The 23,732-nt window shown below is 40.7% G+C and overlaps 1 protein-coding gene across 3 annotated transcripts in view; it reads left to right on the forward strand.

Annotated features, from left to right (window-relative positions):
- GALNT9 (polypeptide N-acetylgalactosaminyltransferase 9) overlaps positions 1-23,732 on the forward strand; it is a 157,966-nt gene that overhangs the window by 83,489 nt on the left and 50,745 nt on the right. The window contains exon 1 of one of the 3 annotated variants that reach the window (XM_050906608.1): positions 6,000-6,061. The exons of the other annotated variants lie outside the window; for them this stretch is intronic. The gene's annotated coding sequence lies outside the window, so the exon portion shown is untranslated. Of the gene's footprint in view, positions 1-5,999; positions 6,062-23,732 lie in introns of those variants that run through there. 3 annotated transcript variants of the gene reach the window in all.

Here is a 23,732-nt window from a genome sequence, read left to right on the forward strand (position 1 = left end):
CTGAAAGCTGTCGCTCTTCCTTAGACGAGAAGAACTTGCTGAGTACGATTAGGGCTCCTGGTAAACAGAGGCAAAGGTTTTAATAGGATTATGAAATGGCACTTGCTTTAAGAGACAAGGATTCGAAGCAAGCGAGGACAGGTTTTCAGGGGTAGGGAACCTGTTAAAGTCTGCAGAAACCTAGGATCTAGAAACTAGCTCTCATTCTTTGGGTTTGGTTTTTGTTTTGGTTTTTTTTTTGGTTTGGGGTTTTTTGCCCTATAAAGAATAATTAACCCTACTGTTTGAAAAAGACTTTATGAAAGTACAGGAGTATGAGTGAGTTCGTTCTGAAATAAGCTGTATGTCCATAGCATGGATCTGTTACTCTATGTTTTCAGCCTGATCTAGCACGGTAAGTAATAGTGTCTGCCTCCTAATTTGCAAGTCCTACGCGTGATCCCCTCCTGTGTGTCTTTCAGAGCTGTCAAAAACTAGCAGCGTGAAAATGCACAGGAACCTTCTCCCTTCCCTCTAGGATATTTATAAAATCACTGTGAATTTACAAAGGTTTTTTTTTAACTTCAGAATCTCAAAGTAAGTTGCAAAAAATCATTCCTTTCCCACGACCTGATGTACTGACCCACGCAGGGATATTTGGCATATCCCCTACACGTGCACAGAGGGAGGCTGTTGCCCAGGTGTGACTCTGCTTGTGTGGAGCAATGAAAGACAGAAAAGGGAAGGAATAAATGAATGAATGAGTAAAGAGCAAGAAATAATACAATAATAAATAATAAAATGGTGGGCAAGTGGTGGCACGCGTTTGGCTGAAAACAGTCCCTATTTAAAATAGCTGTAACAATAATCCTTTAAACTTTTTTGCAAACTATTATCATGTTACTGCTAAAAGAAAAGGGATTAGGCTTGGAGTGTCTGAATTAGATTACATTGCATCTAATGAACCCTCATTTAAATTGTTTTAATAAAGTGGAATAGGGAAAGTCAGTGAAACTAATGAGCTGATTTGGGAGGATACTGTTTGATAACTCAGCTAATCCCCCTTAAATATATTGTTTATTAAAAAATCATCATCTTGGGTATTCTGCTATTGGCTTTTCCCTTTTCTAAATTCCATAGATGGAAATTTTTAAATAAATAAACTAAGTGATTTTCTGTATTGAGTAAGCAGTGCATAAACTGACTGGGGCTACCACACCTATTGAAAATATTTAGGGCTCTGCAGCTCTTTTTTTAACTCACGTTATTTTTTGTGTAAACTTCATATTGGTTAGAGCTGTGACATTCTCCTAATGGGGTAGCTTTGCAGTAAAGCCAATGTCTGTTTGCCAAGCTAGGGAGATTCTGGTTTGGTTGAGAAAAAGCACCACCTGTTCTGGGAAATAAAAGGGAGATGGACATGATTGCAGGCTTGTGATAGAAAGAAAATAGATGGACACTTATATAATGTCATCTTGTACTGTATTTTTCAAAGATGACAGTTTCACCACAAGATTGATAAATACAGGACTGAATTCTGTTATGGACAAATGGTGCTATTCTCTTAGTCTTCACCAACCAGCTACTTAAGCTGATGGGAATTGTCTGTGCGTACCTAAAAGCTGATTTTGGCCAGGAATTTACAAAGTCAAATCGTGGCTGACTCCTATGTGGATGAGGTGCCCTTCACAAGCATGGGCAACTTGGCTTGTTAGCCGCATTCAGGCAAGCACCACCGCCGCTCTGCCTCTTGTATCCACGTGGATCCAGTGAGCGGTAGATAGCCTTATTTTCATTTCAGCTGTGGTTCAGCTGTCCTTTTCCCAACCTGGAGGAAGAGATAAAGAAAAATAATGGTACTTTGTCCTGCAGCAAAGCTGTGGATGTGTCTGTGCCTGAAGAAGACACCCTAAACTCAGGGTAGATCATGTTCATCTTTGCTGCTCCTGGACATCAAATAGTCTCTCTGACCTGTAGTACAGAGAGATGTCCCAATAGTAAGAGAAATTCAAGCAATGCTTGAATGTAGAGGAAGACAAGGATCCCTTTAAGTGAGGGTCCCAAATTAGGATCCTGTAAGAAACTGCATGGTTTGCAGGCATCATATAAGTTCCCTTCCTAGCGGGAGCTACAGACACACTTAATTATTTAGAAAGGGATCATATAAACATTAAAAGCCTCATTTATGATTTGACCTAATACAAGCAGTTTATGGTGCATCTTTTTATAGCTAGTCATTAATCATTGCACTAAGGATCTCTCTCTTCCTCTGGTGCTCCAGTGATAAGGTGAATGAATTGCTGTTCTTTTTATTTTGTACCCATCAACTGTACTGGTGGGTGGGAAGAGATCAAGCATTTATTTTAAAGGATGCTCTAGTACAAATTAAATTCTGCTCCCCCATTAAGAATCCAAACAAATGAAATAAAAAATATGTTGCCACATTGACAAGTGAAAGCAAAACTTTTTCTCTTTTATGGCCAGCATCAACTGGCCATACTACTTTATTCTCAATACCACTGTGATATACCTCAAAGGAGGGAATCTGCATCAGTTGATGAATTCTTAGAGGTGCTAACTCTGGTATTTGAAAAATCCCAACAGACACCCACCCCCTGCCCCCCACCCCGATCCCCCCCCCCCGCCAAACTAATGTTTAAGAGGTCCTGGCCAGAGAAATCAATTAGAGATGTCCCTAGGTACCAGTGTGACAAATTAACTCTATGGTGAATTCAAGCGATGGCTTAGTTCTCCAGCAGAGCTTAGCTGGATGCTTAAGGTTAGTTGTGACCTCGGCTCATGCAGATGTGTCACAGGTAACTGTGGCCAGGTTTGACAACTGGCAACGGCATGGCCCTGGGAACACACAGTTCATCCGGACTGAAAAGAATCGTCTGAAAACAGGATAAAAGCTCAGTCAGATCCTTTGCGCTCTCTGCTGTTGTGATGACATTGCTAATGGTGGCCAAGCTGCCGAGCTGAAAGCAAGCATGGGTTATGCATATAGAAATGCAGTCCCACCTCTGGGCTTTGCAGAAATACTGTGTGTACTGTAAAAAAAAAAAATTATGCAGATTCACTGAAATCTCTTTACGAGGAAATAAAACTCGTTACCTAATGGACTTTGATACACAAGCAAATCATTATACTTTCCAAACTTATGCTATATGGTCCGGCTTTACTTTCTTTAAAAACAGATGAACTACATTTTCTCTGAACAGAAATGCCAGTGGTAGATTGTTGAGTAGTGAATTCTTGACCTGATTTTATTACCTTTACCTAAGGAGATTCAGATTCCTTTGAGCAGTCAGTGTTTTAAATGCAGATTCTAGGCTGGTATGCTGTAATAAAAATGTCATAAGGTTTATGTATAGCAAACTTTAATTCTGAATTCTGGACAACGCTTTTTACCCTGTGTGATTCATGAGGCCAGGCCCCTGGTCTTAGAGCTAAGAAGTAAGTAGGAACGCTGTTCTGCAGAGTTTCTCAAAATTTCAGGGTTTTTTCCCACATGCTGTGGTAAAATACAAGTGAAAATTGTACAAAAATACAGGTTAATCAAAATGTCTTGTTTCCGTAAATCCAAAAATACTTCATTTTTATTTTGACCTTTCCCAAGCTGTGATTTCTAGTATAAATTAATTCAGTTTCAAATGAAAAGTTTGAAAAGACAGCCTTTCAGTTTGAAGATGTTTAATCACTTAAATGATGTTAACAAAAATTCACAATTGCTGGCATCTGAAAATGTAGTGCACTCTGTCCTTAGGCATGCCTATTCACACTGGAGTGCGATAAATCAGCATTTTCAGTGTGTAGTTAAATGCTACTAAAATGTTTCTGACCAGTTCTACACTGAACTCTACACTGCCTAAGCAAAATCCTAATAAGTGATGTAATCTACTGTTATTGGAAGTTGCCCTGTTGCATAGGTTGCAAAGATCTCTGTGATAAATTTCCTAGGTCTCACCCTCCAGATAAGCCGTGTAGGTAAAGGCGTCCTCTCTTCCATCTCCAGTTTAATTCAGCATTTTTATAGGCATTTCCTAAAGTAAAAGAATGTTAAGCTTGTAAAGTCAAGCATTAAGAAACCATGAAAGGATTGAATTCATGGTGCCTGGATTACATTAATTCGCAGCTCCTTTCCCTCTTCAAAATAGGGATTGGAATAGTCTATTCTATGGTGATGTGCATATATGATGTGCCAGTTCCTCTGCCCGTCTAAATGTTCAGCATCTTTTAATTCCAGCGGAGTTTCATTGATTCAAACAGGATGAGATTAGGCTTGACATTTGTACATAGCAATAATGCATTCTGTCTGGAAAAGGAGACAGACTTAGTTGTAAGTGAAGATGCTCATGCAGGCATTAAATCCCAGGCTGCTGAACCCTGGAGTGTTCGAAGTCACCACGAATCACTGCTGCCCCCGTTGCCAAAGTGTGCAACTGCCAGTCCCAACGGGCTACGCGGGGTGATAATGGTGTTAACAGCCTGGAGAAAGCTGTTAGCAGCCCTGGTTACTCTGGTCCTGGCTCTGTGGTTGTATTCTCCCAGTTACTGGTGCTCATGCCTCCGTGCAGTGAACCAGAGAGAGTTCTGGTAGAGAATAGTGCTCTGGTAGAGAGCAGTGCTGTCAGCAAATAAGAAAACCATGAAAAAGCAGATGAAGAGGACAGGCTGAATTCCAGTGTGACAACCAGCGCCTGATGCCAGGTTTCAAATGTCTGACATCAACAACGTTTCAAACCGGAGGATTTTCCATGTAAAGGGTCTTCCCACACAGGAAAGAGAGGAATGTGAAAACAGTGTAAAGCAAAGCCAAACAGCTGAAAGATAGCCCTTGGCCCGTTCCCACTAAGTTAGAGTACCCGGGTTTTTCTCCTACTGGATCATTTGTATTGTCTTAATTGTACTGTAAATGGGATGCACAATCTTGTTTCTGGGGAGAGAATCCAACTCCCTACCTGTCTGCAATTTCTTTGAACCAGTGTGGTTTTTTCCTTTCTTTTTATTAAATTGAAGATAACTGTAACCTTGAATGGAAAACAATGTTTTCATCAGAACATAGCGCAATGGTGCTCTAGCATGAAATTGCCAGCAAACTACAGGACTAGAGCTTGTGAATACCGTTAAAAACACTCTCTAAAGTGGGAGCATTGGAAATAGCTCAGAAAAGAGCATCTGGCCATTTGGCTTCAATATCACATCATGCTCCATCGAGTGTAACATTTTATGTTACAAACTCTTTCATGTACTAGGACATTATAAAAGCACAAGGCTGGAAATTTCAGAAAGAGATCAACAGCAAAAGAACTGAGGAAAGAAAATGCTTCCTTAGTCTTTGCTGCTTTCTTCTCAGCCACTTTCTCGCAGGTTTAATCTAAATCTAACACAGGTTCCTCTGCAGTGGCAAGTGTGAACTGAATGAGAGAGAGAGGAAAAACGCAGAGAAGTTGAGCGTGCTAATTGTGTTGAGATTGAAATAGGTTTCACTTGCCTAATGACAAGACTGAATCAAAAGCCTAGAGATGAGCTACAGCTGGTCAGAAACTTTCTGGTACAACATATTTTCTGTTGCAAAATAACTCATCCAAAACTCCAAATGTTCCGTAGAACTCTAAATTTTGATGCTGATTACTGAAAGCCTGGCTTGGGCTGTTGTGTACCCAGAGGTGCCCAACTGTCAGTCCTTAGCTGGGTGCCCAGTACACCTGGCAAAAGGTTTCTTTGAGTTTTTTGGAACCATTTTGAATCTCTTTCAGAACTCTTAAAAAAAAAAAGATATATCTATCAGTGCTGTGGAAAACATCTTCTTTCCACTCAAAAAATGAAATGCAAAAGTGTTTCAGGATACCAGCTGTTCCCAGAGCAAGGAGATGCCCGTTTTCTAACTGACCTTTTGGGTAGCTCCCCAGGTGGTTCTTGTTTTTCTGGGGATGAGAGGTTTAATCTGATCCTCTAGGAAGTATAGGGGGCTCTTAGGATGGCAGGAGTCCCTTCAGCCTGGACTTCTGCAATTGGAGCAAAGCCTTGGTTTGGGCTAGTGTCCTGTGTGGAGGTCCCTTGACCCAGACCAGCAGCCTGGGTAAGTCCGGGAGGAGCAGCCAGGGGATGCGAGAACAGCAGCCCAAGCTGCTTTCCTTGGCCGTGGCCAGGGTTCCTACGTGTGGTTGTGTTGCTGGAGGGTTTTCCCGGGTACCATCCTCCAGGCAAACCTTCTCATTTGGGAAAATGTACTTCAGCCTTAGAGGTGAGCTGTCAGATTTATAGGATCCTCCAGTCTTGAGTGCAAGGTCTGGAGATGGGGTGGTAGGTGTTGAAATGTATAAATTGCCATCTGTCGCTGAGGTGTTACCCTTGTAGGAAAATTCAAGTCAATGTTATTTACGATGTTAAACAGATGCACATAAATCCTTACCACTGGCGAGTGGAAGCATTCTTGTCACATGAGCGTGAGGAAAACAGAGCTGATCTTTGATGAGTTGTGGGTTTGGAGGGGGCAAGTGTTGTGGGGTTTAGGTTTGTTTGGTTTAGTTTTCATTCTGCCTGGAAAACTTTGGGAGATAATATGACATTTTTCACTGTATCTTTTGCAGTCTGCTAAAGAAATGTCTAGCTGACTAATAATTATCCTTGCAATAGTGTTGCCTGAATAGAGCAAAGCATGTTGAGCTGACCTGTGTGACACAGACGTCCAAGCTGAGGAGCAGGGAAGGAATAATGCATGTACCTGTGTTGTTAAATAAAGGTTCACCCCTTGGCGCCAAGAAATTATTACATTATCTGCATTGTGTGTAATTCACAGAAAAAAAGCAACTTAACACTGTGCATGAAAGAGACAAACTATTTTCTGTTGAAGGCAGCAGAAGATTGGCCACCAATGAGAAATTTTTAATGCAAGTCTTTCATAAATTTGGTTTTAATGGCCTGCGTAGTGCAATGGGAATATTCACAACAAAGGAGCCCCCGGACAGGGCGGCTGTGTCATATAGCAGGTCAAGCGCTTGACTGGGGAATACTCACCAGCTGCATGATCTTGAGGACTCTGTTTCCTACCCTTCCTCTTCAGTTTGCCCACCTGCAAATGACAATGATAATATTAACTGTATAGTGGGCAAAACAGTACAGGGAACGGTAAAGTTGTCATCTCTAGAGTGGCAGAAAATGTCCTCTGAAAGGAGTGCAGATGAGCTCTTATTATTTGTTTTGCAGTTAACATTTCAGAAAGGCACTATGGCCAGGAAGGTGGCAGGGAGAGACCGTTTCTCCCCCAAAGAGCTCACAGAGGAATGAGACCCAGCATAGAGGGGCTGGAATGGGGCACAGAGCAGGGAAACAGATCCCCGTTCAGCTGAGCACAGGCAGAAAATACACAGATGTGAGTGTCTGTGGGCATGATGGCAGTCCTTGGCACAGAGTCAAAACAGTAAGCAGATGAGAAGTTCATCTGTTGCCACATAATCTTCCTCCTGCAAGTAAACCCTAAAATATTTTCCCAAGCTTGCCTCAGTTTTGTGATTCTTCCTTTTTGGTACTGGTGGCAGTGAGCATTTGCTTGCATTCATGTCATAGAAGGACACCAGTCATCAATTGTTCAAACAACCAAAAAAAAAAAAAAAAAGCAGCAAAAAACCCAATTGCTCATCCTGCAGAGGTATATCATTTCCTTCAATTCAGTGTCCTTTAAAAGCTTTGGGGGAATGTTTCATGACACTATTTTGGGACACGACGTGTGCAGTAATGTACCTTTAGATCATATTGGCTGCCAGGAGTTGGGAACTTGATGACATCCATTTGCCACATTTGTTCTGTACTTTTTTTCATCATTATTGTAGAGGTGAATTCCTGCTTTGTTCCTGCACAAATAAATTACACCATTTCTGTATGGAAGGAAGTGAAAAAAAATTCCAGTAAAATATTTAAAGACTCCCGTAAAGAGTTCCAAGATTCTCTCTCTCAAATTTTGTTTCCTACATAGGAAAAATAAGGAAACAGGTTGGCTGAAATGCTTTATTAGCATGTTTACTGCAATTTACATAGCTCCATATGTAGTTTCACTGCTTGCATACTGCAGCTAGTCTAGATCCAGACAAATTACCTTTGCATCCTCATATGTCATTTTTTCTCTTCCATGAACATCAGATTAGATTGCATGGCAATGTTAGACATATATATAATATGCACAAATGCATTGGTCAAAATGCCAATTGCTTTCCATTGCTAACTTTCTTCCAACATAATGGAAAGGTGTTAGCTGTTTAAAAGAGAGGAAAAACAAACACAAAATGGCATATCTGTCATTTCTATTTGTATTCTAAGCTTAGAAAAGGCAGATCACACGGAAAAATCATATTTAATATGACATACAGAATTTATAGCATGAGAAATGTAGCCAAGGAGAACTGAGCAGCACTGAAATATGTCTGCAAAATCTGTGTTAGGTGCAACTGCATATTACATATTCAAGTGTTTTGACTGTAATAAAATAATCTATTTGCATGTTTCAGTAAAACTGTAACTGCATATTTCTACCTAAAATGCCACTTAGATTTCCTCTGTGTCTCTAATAGCATGTCATTTACACAAATATCTTCCTATCAGCAGAAAAACAAACAATTCAATAACTTCAAAGCATGTCACGCCCATAATTCCTAGCACACTCTGGGGGAGCAGGTAAATAAGTATGCCTCCATTTAACCAAGGAGAAACTGAGGCAGAAGGCTCTAGAAATGTCCTCACTGGACATCTGAGAGTCATTTGATGGCAGAGCCCAGGTTGGAACTATTTTAAATAGACTTTATCGTATTTCTCTACTAATTGCTCTGAATTCAGAGCCTGAAATGATTACTGGAGGTTACAGCACATGCATGCGTTAGAGGAACTGTACTTAAAATTCCTATGTTTCTTTAGGGCACGACTGAGTGAGGAGAGGACAAGGATGATGGACTTCAAAAGGAATAAGCAAATTCTAAAGCCAGTTCCTGAGCAGGAGTACGAGAGCACATTCAAAGCAATTCTCTTGAGATCTGTTTTTTCTGTTCCTGTTTCCAGCTGATCTTGCCATGTTGTGCTGGCAGGTGCCTAGTGGGTTGCAGAGTTTCTGATATATCTTCTGCATTGCCCTTTGTGGCTGGATCACCAGCCGCTGTCTCTGTTCCCCCCTCAGGGAGGGAAGGTGGCGTTATTTTCTGCCTCTTCCTTTGCCTCCTCTTGACTCACCATGAGTGGCCCACATGGGGCCAGCCTGGCAGCGGTCTGCTGAGGACAACCTAGGGTGTCCTGCTTGTGCTGCTGCAGGCAGACATACGTCATGTTCCTCCTTCCCTCCTTTCACTCACCCTTTTTACCCCTCAGCAAAAAATCCATTGATTCCTGAACAGTTGTACAGCGGGAATGTGCAGGTACAAGCTGCACAGGTGCACGTGCTGGATCAACTGGCGGGTCTGTGACCACGGCGTTGTTAATGGTGCCATTTTCCCTACCCCTCTGTCTGTGGTTCAGCCTTTTGTGCTCGTGGTCCCAGCGTTTGTTGCCCTGACGTTGTGCCTTTAGCCCAGAGGCGCTGATCTGCCAGACCCAGTGAGCCTCAGAGAGCTGCTGACAAGTTCAGCTCCAGTTAGCTGCAGTTCAAGGTCAAATGGGACTTTAAAATATGAATAAATGTCAGGGTTTGCTGGCACATCGATCTCAGTCTTTTTGATTACTGCCAGATCGCATGAATAAATTAGTCTTGACAGGTGCGATAAATTGTATAGACTACTGATCTCAAACAGTAAATGTTAAAGAAGGACGTGGGGGGCCTGGAGGGGAAAATACCCTCTGCAGATGCTTGTATTAAATGAGGTGAGTTTTGATTGAGGTGCTCCAGGGGTGATCTTCAGGCAGGAGGAGGCCTGTTGTTCATCTGAGATTCTGTGCCAAGCTGGGGCACGTCTCCTACTGAAGTATTGATTTCCTTTGTCAGAAGGAGTTTGGGTTACCGTGTGTTATGAAGCGAGAGACCTTCGGCTGCCTTTTCTCTCAGCTGCCCTGCCCGTCCAGGGTGGCTTTCAAATGGCTTGGTCTCAGGCCTTCTGGTTCCCAAGATTGGATATAGGCAAACAGGTCTCTAACTAAAATAAAACAAAAGCAGAGGGCATTGGAAGTAGCTCTTCATATGCTGTAATACTATACTGAACATTGGCAAGCCGTGATTCATTTGCATGTCAGATCTTTGCTTTGCAGGGACTTTTTACTTGGAAACCAACACAGATATTCAGAGAAACTCGCGTGACTTATAGTACATGCTTTCTTCTCTATGATTTCCTATATAACTGAGATTCTTCATTTCCCTCCTATGCGTAAATATTAGCAATACCAATCACTGCTTAATTATTTTTTTTAAATAAGGAATTGTTATCTTTTGTTGATTGCTAAATGAGCATGTGAAAAGAATTTGAGGATAGGGTGTTTTTTTCTGATACTACTTCATGTGTGTCTCTAAGAACTTTCAGTTTTCTTAAATCTAGAATCAAGTATTACAATGCTCTCCAATATAAGACATATCAGAAAGCCAGACTTTTTGTCACAAACATGTAGACTTGTTCTTTTCTGTGTACTGTTATCCCCTTAATTAAGCATGCCCTCTTTCTGCAGCATCATACACACATTCTGTCTCTCCATCTTGATAACTTGGTAACTCGTCTGTGTGTTTGTGTATATAAGTCTGTGTATACATATTTATATGTATGTAGTGGTCATGGACTAGTGCTCATTTTGGGCCATTCCTCCTCTCAGGGCTTCTGTGAAATAGTTGGATTTATGCCAAAACACTGAACTTCATAGTATGGTTAATCAAAAATGCACAATTTCAAATACAGAAGCATTTTTTCTCCAAAAGCGGAAATGTATGGAAGTGCTATATTTTGTAGCAAAAGAATTAAAGGGAGAAACTTTGTTTTGGCTTCAATCAATTTTGCAAAATGAAAGCAGAACAGAGTCTTTAAATTAGGTGGATTCTAAATTTTCATTGTGAACATTCTGCATAGCTCCAATTGTCTTAACTATAAATATGCGACCATCACTTTTGCACATAAATTGTCCCATTAATATACATAATCAATAGCATATTTATAATTTAAAAGGGACTCTTATAAATCTGTTGCTTATATGCCAAACTGTTTGGGTGCTGTGATGAACTGATACACCCTCAATATATGTGTAGTGTTAGAATGGAAGGGGTTACAAAAAAGGATTTTTACTTATATAGAAATGCCTGCCTTTATATAGAAATAGGGTAATGTAGACAGAGGTTGAGAGAGAAGGCTGGGAAAGAGAAAGGGCCTTTGCCATTACAAGAGCTTCACTAGGTGGATGGTATCCATCACACACCGTGCGTGTGATCAGGGTGTTAGGAACAGCGATGAGAAAAAGAAGGTAAAATGGGGTGTGTTGACGGAAAGAAGGGTCAGCCACAGTGCTGAGTGGTAAGAAGCAAATTGCCTAGTAAGAAGGATTTTGAGAACGGTATAGAAGCTCTTGAAAGATTAGCCAATGCAGGCAGGTGGCTCCAAGCCTCAAAATGTGTGCTTTTCTGATTACTGGTATTATAGTAAAAAAAATATTTACAAAGCGGTCGGGAAGCGGATGAAGATTATATTTTGAGGGCCAGGAAAGTATTGTGCTAGACTTAGGAATCAGGCAAAGAAACTGGTAAAGTAAATAGATAAGAGAAAAACGTTAGTATTAATAGAATTGGGGTTTCTTGAACATATGCCAGATTAAATGAGGAGGGATTTGCTCTTAAGAGTCAAAGCGTCTTCAGTCAAAAAGGCTGCACAGATTAAGGGTATTTTTTTGCATGCCTACAAAAGCTCTTAGTATTTCCGCTCACAATGTCCATTTTTTTCAGATCTTGTAAAAATTAATTCTCAAATGGTAAACCTTTAAAGCTTCAGAGTAAGCCAAAAGATGAACTCTCAGGGACTTTATTTTGTGCCATACAATATACTATGTGAGAATGGATTCACATGATAAATTACAGCTGTGTGATTTGTATATGTTGCACTGCTCTGCTCCCTCCCCGGTAATCCACCTGTCCAACCAAAATGCCACTTTCTCAGTAAATTTAAACTTCACTCACATTTAATTTTTGCCTTCCAAAACATTTTGCCAATTGTTGTTCTGTGGCATTTGGGAGGAGGCTGGGACTTTTTGCAAACTTTACTACAATCCAAAACAAATAACTTACCCTTTTAGCACTGTGACAAATTCTTTAAAGCATCCACAAAAATTAAACATCCTTATCCTTCTTGCTGATGCTTTTTTTTTTTTTAACTCCTTTATAGTAAGCATAAAGAGATCAGAATTTATTTCTTCCGAAAAGGCACATCAGTCTGAAAAAGCGTTACCTCCATCAAATGAACAACCAGACCAGGAAAGACAATTGAATTTTTCTCTCAGCTTGCATATTTTCTACCTTGTACAGAAACTTGATCACTGAAACACTGTCTTCCCATACAACAGAGACATTAGCAATTAATGCATATCTGTTAGGTATGTGATGATCCTCTATGGATTTTTATTAAAATATCACCTTCAGTAACTAGCTCCTCTGAAGACCAGAATCTAATTGTATCAGCTATTAAATATAGTTTATGCAGTCAGGTGTCAGCTCTCTAATAGACACATGCAAAATCTGTCAGCTGTTCATTCTTAAAGATCTAGTTTGACCTAGCAATTAGAAATTGGTTATCATATAGTATGTCTTGAAATTTTATTTAAAATTAGATTCCAAATTCCCAAGGCAAAATGCCCTTGAATAGGGAAAACACCCCCAGAAAACAACATGTGGGAATGGAAATTCAGAAATCAAATCAGGTTATTTTATACTCAGCTACTTGTTGAAGGCACCACTGCCCTAAGTTTTAGCATGAATCCGTGTTTGTTTGCAAAGATGTGCAGTTGCTTTAAGATCTGCTGTGTGTAGAGCTGGATATAGCACCCACCTCCAAGGTCAACCCTTTGAGAATAGGGTATGGATCTTAAACATCTTTCTTTGTCAGACTGAAATTTTACCTGGTGCCTGGAGTTCTGTCTTTAGGGTTCAGTGTGTCCAGCAACTTGCCAATAATGTGTTTATTTTCTCAGCCAACTGTAGTAAACTATTATGTATTGAACTAATAGTTCAATATTATTTGAACTGCCTCCATCATCTTAGAAATTTGTTAGCTGAAGAAATTCAGTTCACTGTGTATGCTGCTTTCCCTGGTGTCACCTCCCTTGATGTCTATGACACATGAATTGGTGGGGGGGGGCATAGTCAGGCTTAACCTGTAAAAAACAGAAAAGAAAATGGCTGATAAAGATCTTAAAAAACAAACAAAAAAACACAAACAAAAAAAAAACCAAAAACCTCTAGATGAGAAACCACAGGAGAAGTGAGTGAGATATGGCAAACAAGAAAGAAGCATTTGGAGGTAGTGATTAACACAGGCAGCTGTGGACTGAGAGCAACGGAAATGTGGGCATTCTGCAAAGGGCCAGAAGGCAATTTAATGATGTCCAGGGCACTGTAATTCATAATTTTTGGGGGGAGGGGTGCAGAATGGGGCATATCGAACCAAGCTTTGACAGGCCTCTCCTGAAAGAACAGGACAGGTCTTGGCAGAGTCAGTTTTGAAACCACTTATGGTTGTACCAGTCTCTTCAAATGAACCTGACCTGTCCCTGGAGAGGAAGGAGGTATGGATAATAGATCATGGAGCCAAGCCCTGAGTGTTCTGCACTGAGCACCCAAAATGTCAGGCCAGACTTGTTATAAACTGAATCAGTCCATTAACCTTGCCATGCAAGCAACATAGACATTCTTCTGTCTCCTCCTTCCTAGGACATCTTTTAACTTGAGGGTCAATGCATTTTTTTTGTAGAGTCGTGCTGAGGTATTCTCCTCTGGGCTGCAGCAGAAGTAGGAAGTGAGTTTTAGAAAGCAGAATTTGGACCCAGGTTTGTGTCACCCTGTGCTCAGCAGCTCTTCACATTGTATGTGCTTTCATTTACACGGGCTACTCAAGGTTGTCTTCAGCAGGAAGCACAGCAAAAATAATTGCTAAGGGAAATGTGGTTCATTTTTCTTGCTCCTCATTAATCCGTATTCAGTATCTCTTCAGGCGATATAGTGATGTGCAAATGTGGTACAAGTTACTTTCTCTCCCTTTCCATTCCCTCTGCCTGTTTTAATTAAGCATAGCCTGTTGTCCATCTTACTGAAGCAACGTTTCCTGTCATGTCAAATGTCAAAGGCAGTTTCTACATGAAAAAATAGCAAATTCTAGCACTTATTAAGATGTTTCTTAGACCTTCACACACAACTTTTTCATTCTGCACACCTTGCAGGGCATTTTTTTTTTTTTTAGCAAAGAAAGCAGATAGGGAAGGATAGTGCAATCTAGCGTTTCAAGTTTAAAATCTAGCAATGAGTCAAGACACAGATAAAGTAAGAAATTGAGGCAAATGTGATAGCAAGAGAAAGGAGGAGTGATGATATGGTGACCTGGGTGAATTGCATCTCAAAAGGTAGTTTAAAGATCCTGTAATCTTTTCCTTAGCTTTTTGATAAGTACAGACATGGAAAAACTCTCCTTCAGTGGCATTAGCTGAATGTCCACACTCTCTTGGATATGAAGAAAGTGCTGTGATTTAGCAAAACAGAAAACCCTTAAATAACAAACTGGGATCCATGAGCCTGCTAGAGATTGCATGATAGATCTTTCAACCTGCTGCATATTGACCTCCTTAAATTGTGATATACAGTAAAATGGAGTACCCAACCCAGTTTGAAAGATGTTTATGCCCTCCTGGTGCGTGGGTGGGGTGGATTTCTGCTCTAAGTGCAGAGGCACAGCAGCCGCTGATTTGAATTTACCGTAGATCTGAATGGCACTTGTTTTCAGAACAACTCTGGTAAATCCAGTGCTGTTTTGCACTTGTTACCACGCTAATAGACATCTAACATACTAACCCTCTCCCTTTCATGCCTTAATTTCTGCCCTGTTTCTGCTTCTGTCACTGTGAGGGCTTCATGCAATATTTCCCCATTAACACAGACCCATTAGGTCTTCAATAAAGACTATTTGTATCCTGTTTTTTTGCCATTGGTGCTGGTATCCCCTGCCCAACGCAGGTAATGAAGGGTATGAAGAGTCTAGGTGTGAATGGCTGACTGTTAACCGCATTCCTATTTATGTCTAGATGCTTTCACAAGAGTCTCTGGGGTAAACAACAGATCTGCTGTCAGTTCTGCCTGGTAGTGTTCTGACGTACCTTCCTTACTCCTGGTTTGATTCTGTGTAACTGTAACCACACTGGTTGTGTGTCAGGCCCCAGCGTGAGAACCATGAAAACAAGATGCAGAGGGAGGTACATGTTTGACTTTGCTCAGTTTTCAACTGTGGAAGGCAGGGGTAGTATGCGAGCAGCACTCGTTGCATCCTCTCTAGGGCAGCCTTTGGGGTTTGGACATCTTTTGCATTTTGCACATGGAGCTGGCAACAAAGGAAGTGTTTTGGGGGGATGGTGGATATGAGCTGCTACTCAAGTGCATGAGACAAATCAACAGGACCGAATCATCTTGAGCTGTGCAGGGGGGAGGCTGAAAATTCAGATAATTTTCCCACCTTGTTTCAGCTTTTCTTCCAATCCTAAATCCTTTCTTTCTGGGAAGTCTTTAGACCTTTTCTCCACCTTCTGTTTTCTGCTCTTGCCAATACGCCTTATTCTTTTTCATCACTCTCCTATCCCTCCACCTTTCCTGGCTTAACTCTACCAGGCCTTAATGTTCCACGCTTTCATCTAGCTGTGCCCATGACTTATGACCTCAGTGCTGCTGTGGACACAAGACCTCTCAAGTACCTAAGCAACTCCCAGGAAAGCTCATAAATGTCTTTCACAATGGATGTTCAAAGTAAGAGAAGCATTAGAGGTTTGAGGAGTTTCTTGCTTAAGAGAAGAAGCCTAGACTAGATAAGAAGGAGAAAACCTGTTACTCAGGGTAGGAAAAAACATGCATCTTTAATAGCAAGAACAACTAACCAGGGGTCCTGTCTGTGACATGAAATGATACTGTAAAGGAAATGTTTTAGTTTAAACAGAAATTAATTCACAGGATATGTAGAAGAGGCTTATGTTTTGACTTCATCTCTGACTGTAGAAAGATGATGGAGTAAAGACTTCTAGAGATGCTATGCATTTGAAAGAAAAATGTGAAACAGTGGCCTCAGGAAGTGAACACAGAGGTGGACGCAAATAGAATCAGATTAATGGCTCAAAGGAGGGCCAGACTCGGATGCATATAGAGAATTCTCTGAAATCCTCAAGGTCTCAAGACCTAATCCTGTTCTGAGGTTTGTCTACCATATCCCTTACTCCTCTGTTCTCTCTTGCCTGATTGACTCTTCTACTTCTTTGGTGTCTTTTTCTCTGTCGCTTGTTTTCAATGCTGCCTTCTTTCTTTTCATCCATTCATCCCCCTAGGTAGTTGGACAAAGTAGCTAGAAATTATCTCATGCTAATGAGAATCCAACATTGCCTTTCACCAGCCTCATGAAAATAGACCTTGAGGCCCTACACTACACAAAGATCAGATTGCCTAATGTGGACATAGTTTTAGTATAAAAACAATTGTAGGATGTCAAAGTGGAACAGAAAACAATATTTAAAATTCTTACAGTGCCCTTATATGTATTCATAAATCCTGGATATTGTCAGAGATGGGCTAGGAGGGTCCATCTTCATATCCATTATAGCCAAATTGTTTAGGGATGGTTTTAATGCTAAGAACTGCTTGACATTATAGACAGGTTGAGTTGGTTGATTAATGTGAATGTTTTAGCTTATGTGCATGAGTATTCCCAAATTAGTCAGGCTTTTTACAACAACTAGGCTGTGGTGGCATCAAGCTGTGGCTGACACTAATTGTGCCAACTTATGTTTTTTGATCCAGTCAGTCTTTTCTCTAACTTTGAACTGAAACATCAAAGTTTTGTTGTTTTGGGGTTTTGTTGTTTGTTTGTTTGTTTTTAAAGCCATCACTTATGAGTTTGTATTGGTTTGCATCAGTAAAATGTTACAGAAGAGCGTCTGAGGGACCAGTTCCTGTGGGTGTTCAATGTAATGGGCTTTGAACACATTAACAAATAGATGGACACAGACTGAGTGCCTGCATGCAAAGCTGTGTTTTCACTGAATGGTCATGTTTGTGATTAAATGAGTGAGTCCATGCACATACTACTGTGACATTCAATAGTTCTCATTTCCCTGTGTGAAGAGTTTCATCCAGTTGATTAAGGAGTAGATGCAGTTCTGTATGACTTTGGCCAACATGAAATTGTTTAATAATTAGTCACAGTCATATGTTAACAATAAATGGCCAGAAACTTAATTATCAGCAATGCACAAATTTGTGAAAATGCTGCTCAATTTGTAAATTACTTGTAAATTGGAAAATAGCCAAATCTATTTTAAATGATTGATATCATCAGTCTGAGATACGCTGTCTAATATTTGCAGCTATCCTCTTGTTTCACGTGTATTTAAAAGGTGACTCTTTTGGGTGTCCATCTTAATGGACCTTGGTTTCCAGAGAACATAAGCCTCGCGTTTCAGGGGGAATTTAACTCTCTGTCAACTTGGCTGCCCAACAATAGGAGCACTCTGTCACCAGTGTTTCTTAGTGATTGACAGTCAGTAACGCACTCTAAAGTGAGGATATTTTTCTACATAACCTTTAGCTAGGTTCGAGTGACATCCATGTACTGGCTTTTGATGCCAAACACTCCAGAAAGTCATTTATAAGACTCTGTCTACATCTCAGACTAGTGCAAGATGAAGTGTTAGATGTCATTAACCGTGACAACATGGTATCTAAATTTCCAGCCCAAATGTTAGACTTATATGTAGTGTATATTCTGCTATATGTGGGCATCAGGAATCAAGGAGCCTGATAAATTGCTGCTGGGGTTCATTTTCAGAGTAGTGTCTAGCAATGTAGCTGGGCAATTCCCATTAATATTAATAGGAATTTAGCAGAAATATCTCCTTGAATAACTTTTAGAAAATTTACCCTTAATGTGCCTTACATTTCAATAGGCTGAGCTGTGTTTTGAAATTCCATTTGAGAAGGGTAATGTGATAGAAATAATAACAAGGGATATGCGAAAACCAGTAGGATGCATATTTCTATGTGATACTGGAGGCTTACAGTACTTTTAAATCAGAGCATCCTAGAATACTATGAATGAAATCCCCCTTTAACCTTAAGGGGCAACTTTTTCTAAGTGATCCACAGGGACTTTGGCTGTTAAATTTCCATTAACAGTAATGGGATTCACAATATTACAAAGCAAGTTCCCCACTAGCCATGCTGAAATTCTACGCCCTGCAGCAATTAATCATGCCCATTGGGCTCATTAATGGAAATACGAAGCAAATTATCTGGCTAATCATGATATGTGATCAGTTGGCTCTCCTGCAATAATTGATTGCAGACTAGTTAAAGCCAACTCACAGTTTTAAGATTTTATAGCTGAGTGACGAAAGACGGGGTGTCCCTGTCATGGTGGTAAATGCCAAGGCATCTGCAGCTCATAGAGAGCATGTACCAAGGTTTGCAACTAGCAGGTCCTCCTTGTATTTTCCTGTCTTCCATCTCCTGGTGTAACGTTTTTCCAGTTTCCCTCTGACTCACATCCCTCATATCAGGTCCTGCACGTGCTTCCCACAAGGAGCGTTCTTCCCCCATTGCCTTTACCAGGATGTCACTGGTGTGCTGCTGGAGTTCTGCATTTTCTCATTCTGCCCAAGCCAGGGACTTTAAGTTTGCTTCTACTCTTCTGGGAATCTGAATTTTCAAGCTGTGTTATGAAAATGGATAAGCTAGTCTGAATGGTGTGGTTGTGCTGGAACGTGTTCACAGAAGCCTTGGCTCTGTCGTTTCAATCTATTATTCTGCTACCTGATAGCATAAACTCATTTACTCCATTTTACTTGACCTGTTTTGCAAGGAGCATTCTCTTAGGTTGTGGGCTGGTTGGATGTAGCATGCCAAGGTCGTCTCTCAAATTGCTGGAAAGAGAAGAACCGCTTTAGCATATCAGCTAAAGAGTTCACTCCTCACTGTTGCTCTACTTAAATGTTAAAGACAGGAAGCTACAAAATTTACCCTTTTTTTTTATGCTTGGTTAAATCTCGGCCACTTGATTGATTGGTTTGGCGGCTTTTTTTCTCACTGGCATTCTGTGAAGGCTTAACATACCGCCAAAATGCAGCCATAGTTAGGCTGCAAACTCAACTCTTGAGCATATTCTTTGATGTACATTATAGTATTATGGTTAAGCTAACTGGCAAACATGCAAATCCAGGAGTGCCATGCAAAATCAATAGCATTTCTTCAGGCAGAACACTAATTTATAGCCACGCTGCATGACTGTGTCGTTTTCCTAATGAATTCTCCAGTGTGCAGAGGTGCACTAAACAACAAAGATAAATACTGGTGTGCAGAGGAGCATAATACAGATTTATAGCCATAACAGAATACAGAGTACAGAGGTTTTGCATATAACCAAGATTGGTTTATGAGCTTTTGCAAGCAGGGGTATCTGTATTCTAACTAAGGACTGTTTTTCAATGGAACTCAAAATGAATAAAGCAACAGGAAACTTTTTAAAATACATTTTGGCACCATCCAAACGGCAGTGCCTTCTGTGTACTCCACTACGTGTGTTTCAGCTCTTATTGAGAGGTGTCTGATGGCACAGGTTGGGCATTGAAAAGGAAGAATCCTCTAGATCACCTGAGCAACTTTGAAGGAGAGGTGTCATTGAAAATAAGACATTTACAAGAGCACTTAGGCAATTTTTAAAATCCCTCCCAGAATGTGTATTAAGTTAGCCAGGCACCAACATATTGAATAGCTCTTCATTGCCCTACTCTGTCATTTGGCACGGAAATGTTTAGTGCCTTGTTATTAATTTTCATATATTCAGAAGCTTATTTCTGCAGAAATCGTGATTTTATTTTTTTTTCTTTCTTACTGGGGAAAATAAAACAAACTGCTTCTATTATGCTATGTTTCCATGGGGAACCTTACTAATGTACATAATATACAACAGCTGATGGCAAGTGATGATAAGTTGCTTATACCACTGGGAGCTCTGGAATGAGTGGTTTACAAAGCCGGGTAAGTAATGAAAGTCCATAAACAAGACACTCCACGGAGTAGCAGAGTGACAGAATTTTGGCTCCAAGCTTGAGGCTGTTTGGCTGGTATTGGAAATCCATATAACATCCTTCCGTCTGGCATCTGCTACTTTGAGAAGGTTCAGTTCATTACAATAACAAATTTCAACTAAGCATGATTGCAGTCTGTGGCCTGTTCGATGGATGGCCTTACTGGAGCATCTCATAACTTGATCTCACGCTAGTGGGTGCTACAAGACAAGGCCTCCATGGTCATTTGTCACTCCCTGACTCTAGGCAGGGTACATGTGCTGATTTGTAGTTAATGCAGGTGATCTTTGTAGCCTTTCTGATCAATCCAACCTAATTAAAGGAGTAATTCTCTGGTTTTAGGGCCAATTTACCTTTCCAAGATGGTATGAATGCCTGCAGCTCAACTAATAATGAGGTAATGTCTTAGAGCCAATTAAGTGCAAATGAAGCAGTAGAGCCCATTAGACTTGATAAAGTTCAATAAGAGATGGAGCAGGTGAATTTTTCCTTGTTAGAAACTCTGGTGTTTTAGGGAAAGTTAGAAAACTCACAGCAGCTTCTCACACAAGAATGTCAGGCTCTGCATTCCTGAAAGCAGTCCATCTCCTTTAGTTTCAGCCAGCATACTGATGGTTTCCTAAAACAGGGCTGTACTTCTTAGAGGTTAGGGATTCAGAACAGCCTATATGTAATATTTTTCTGGATGTTATTTTAGCGAATGTTCTTGCAGATCAGCCCTCATCTATGAAAGGATTCTATTAATAAAACCAGCTGTGGAACAGGAAGACAGAATGGTGTTATTAGTAACTGCAAAACCCTTTCAAAGCACTATTCATCATCCAAATAATTTACTAAATGGTTTCTGAGAAGAACTATTAATTAACTGGCAAGAATGAGCCACATTAACATTTGTTTATTGCACTATGTCTGTTGGCCTTGTGGGCTTGGACCAGAAGAGAAATTATTTGAAGAAACACAGAGGGGCAAATTTTAGCTGTCCCCTCCATGGGCAGAATATTGCAATTATTCACACTGTGAAAGCTGATTTGGATTAAGGCCAGATGTGAAAGTGCAGTGCAGTAGCTATTTGAGACTCAGTTCTGCCCTCCTGTTGTCCCAGCTGATTCCCACTCCACCGAGCAGAAAGTCCTCCAGTACAACTCCTCTCTTCCACACCAAGAGCAGAGAGGGGCCTTGCTGCGCTGGTCCATCAAGGCTGAACAAATGGGCTTCTCCCTGAAGTGCCATGGGCCACCTCCACTGTGGTTCTGCAAGTGAAGGCACAGTCATTTGTGAGTGTCAAGTACTTCTGGTTTTGTTGTACCCAGTATGCAGATTTATTCCTTCCAGTGCTGCCCAGAGCCTCAGGTGCCACCATCTGAGGCCAAGTGGGATGTTCTGTATCACAGCCACACAGGAACATCCCGTGGCAGCGAGAGCCTACTGAAGTCAATAGGAGGCTTTTCATTTCCTAAGGTTTGTTGGCAGATCTAGGTGTCCAGACATGTTAGACCACAAGCTCCTCATCTGGGTTATACAAACACAGATCCCCCAATTGAGGCTTAAATTTGGAGCGGATATCATGTTTTGACTTTCCCCTCCCCATTAAGTTCTTAGCGTGCACCTATTTTACACTGTTTAGCTTTTGTTTTGTTTCTAATTTGTTGTTTTAAACGTATTTGACAATATTTTTCTGCATCCGAGAAGCAAATTATTCTTGTAGTGAACTGTGGGTGCTGCTGTCCTCACTAGAGGTGCAGGTAGATAATTTACTTCTGGCAAGGGCTCAGGCCATTAATGCTATTCTTGCAGAATGAATTTGCACAAAGGCTTGTTATTTATGGCTAAACTCCATGGTACCAGAATGTAACATAAAATCTGGAATTGCTGTGTAATGGGAAATGTAAGGACACTGAGCACTGCCAGGTGATTATGGATGATTTTTTCCTCTTACCTGACTGGAATCATCGTAGGTGTCCTGGCTTACATTGCACGTGCCTTGCAGTAGCTTTGGGAAGCCATTCTTGATAGACTTGTCATGTGATACTTTCTGCTCCATCCCTTCCCCTCCTGACATCTAAACTAACAGAATTGTATTTGATAGCCCGCTGTCAGTAACTCAACATCAGAAATGAGCATCTCAACAACCTCTCCTTACAACAGAAATTCTCTTGCTCTCCAGGCCTCAGTCACAGCACAGCTTTCCTTTTCGATTGTTGAGAAGGTTTCTTTTCCACAGTACTGAGAGGTCCCGTGAGAAACAATTCAGTGGTTGTATTTTAATTAAATATTTAAAACTGTACAAATCAATTTGATGAGAAGGAAGAAAACATTGTCAGTGTAATTTAAAAATATGTATTTGTTTTTTTCTTCTGAAATGGGACAGATTTGAAGCATTGATTCTTTCTGTAATTTGGGTTTTCTCTACTGAAAATGCATTTCAATAATCACTGTGATATAGCAAAAAAAAAAAAAAAATTAGTTTTTCCAATCCTTCTCTCTTCTCTGCTTCTTTCACAAGTATGCATGTTTCCATCACATCTTTGCTTGTGTGTGTAGATCATTAGGGTTTGTTTGTTCAAAGGTAGCATGACGTGCTGGTATCGGAGGAAACACATTGATGTTGTAGGCAAAGTGTCATGTAAGACAGAAGTCCCTATAACAAAGCTTTATATAAATCAGTAACTAACAGCAGCCATCGGGGCTCACTGTATGCATCGGCTGACTCTGTATCACGAGGGTTTTGCAGCCGCTAGTAGGATAGGCAGGAAGGGGAGGTTTTTACTAGGTGGACTTATATGCCCTTGCAAGGCAAGCAGACCTGAAGCTGTGTCGGTACATGGGATGAATGCAGTTAAAGGCTGAAGTGAAAGGTTCTGTTAAGAATGACCAGCAAAGAATTACGTAACATTAGTAATCAGTCCCCAAACACTTACAAAATAATGCCCATGCAATGCAGCTGACATCTCAAGCTTGAAACCAGAGGAAGCTGAGGTAGGATCTTCTTCCTACCCGTTGGCATCCATCAGTGCATTCTCCCAGCTCCCTTTCCTCTCTGGCAGAAGCAAAATGCACCTCATTTCCCTTTAGTCTGTTTCAACTGATGGCAGCAGGGTCGCAGAGATGTATCTGAGGTATTTGGCACAAAACATTGTGTATTTATTTTGTTCTACTGTATATGTAAAGCCTTGATTTGTTCTTGCATCCAGGTCATCACTAGAACAAGATGAAGCAACTTGCTTTTCAGTTGCCCATTTGAAGTGAGGGAATAAAGAAGGAAAAGTATATTGTGGTTACCTGAATACTAAAAAAACTGACCACACAGTGGCAGCCTTTGTTACCGTAACTCAGCCAGTTTAGAGATGGTTAGTAAGGCTATGGGTGAGTTTGAAAAGGCTGTTCAGAACATCGATGTTAGCATATAATACAAACCTTGGGCTCAATCCACTGAATCTTTTAATGTGAGATATCTATAAAGTCATTAGATGGGTTTTCTCAGCACGTGCTATGTA

Source organism: Gymnogyps californianus, chromosome 16 (assembly GCF_018139145.2).
Source record: "Gymnogyps californianus isolate 813 chromosome 16, ASM1813914v2, whole genome shotgun sequence".
NCBI lineage: Eukaryota > Metazoa > Chordata > Aves > Accipitriformes > Cathartidae > Gymnogyps > Gymnogyps californianus.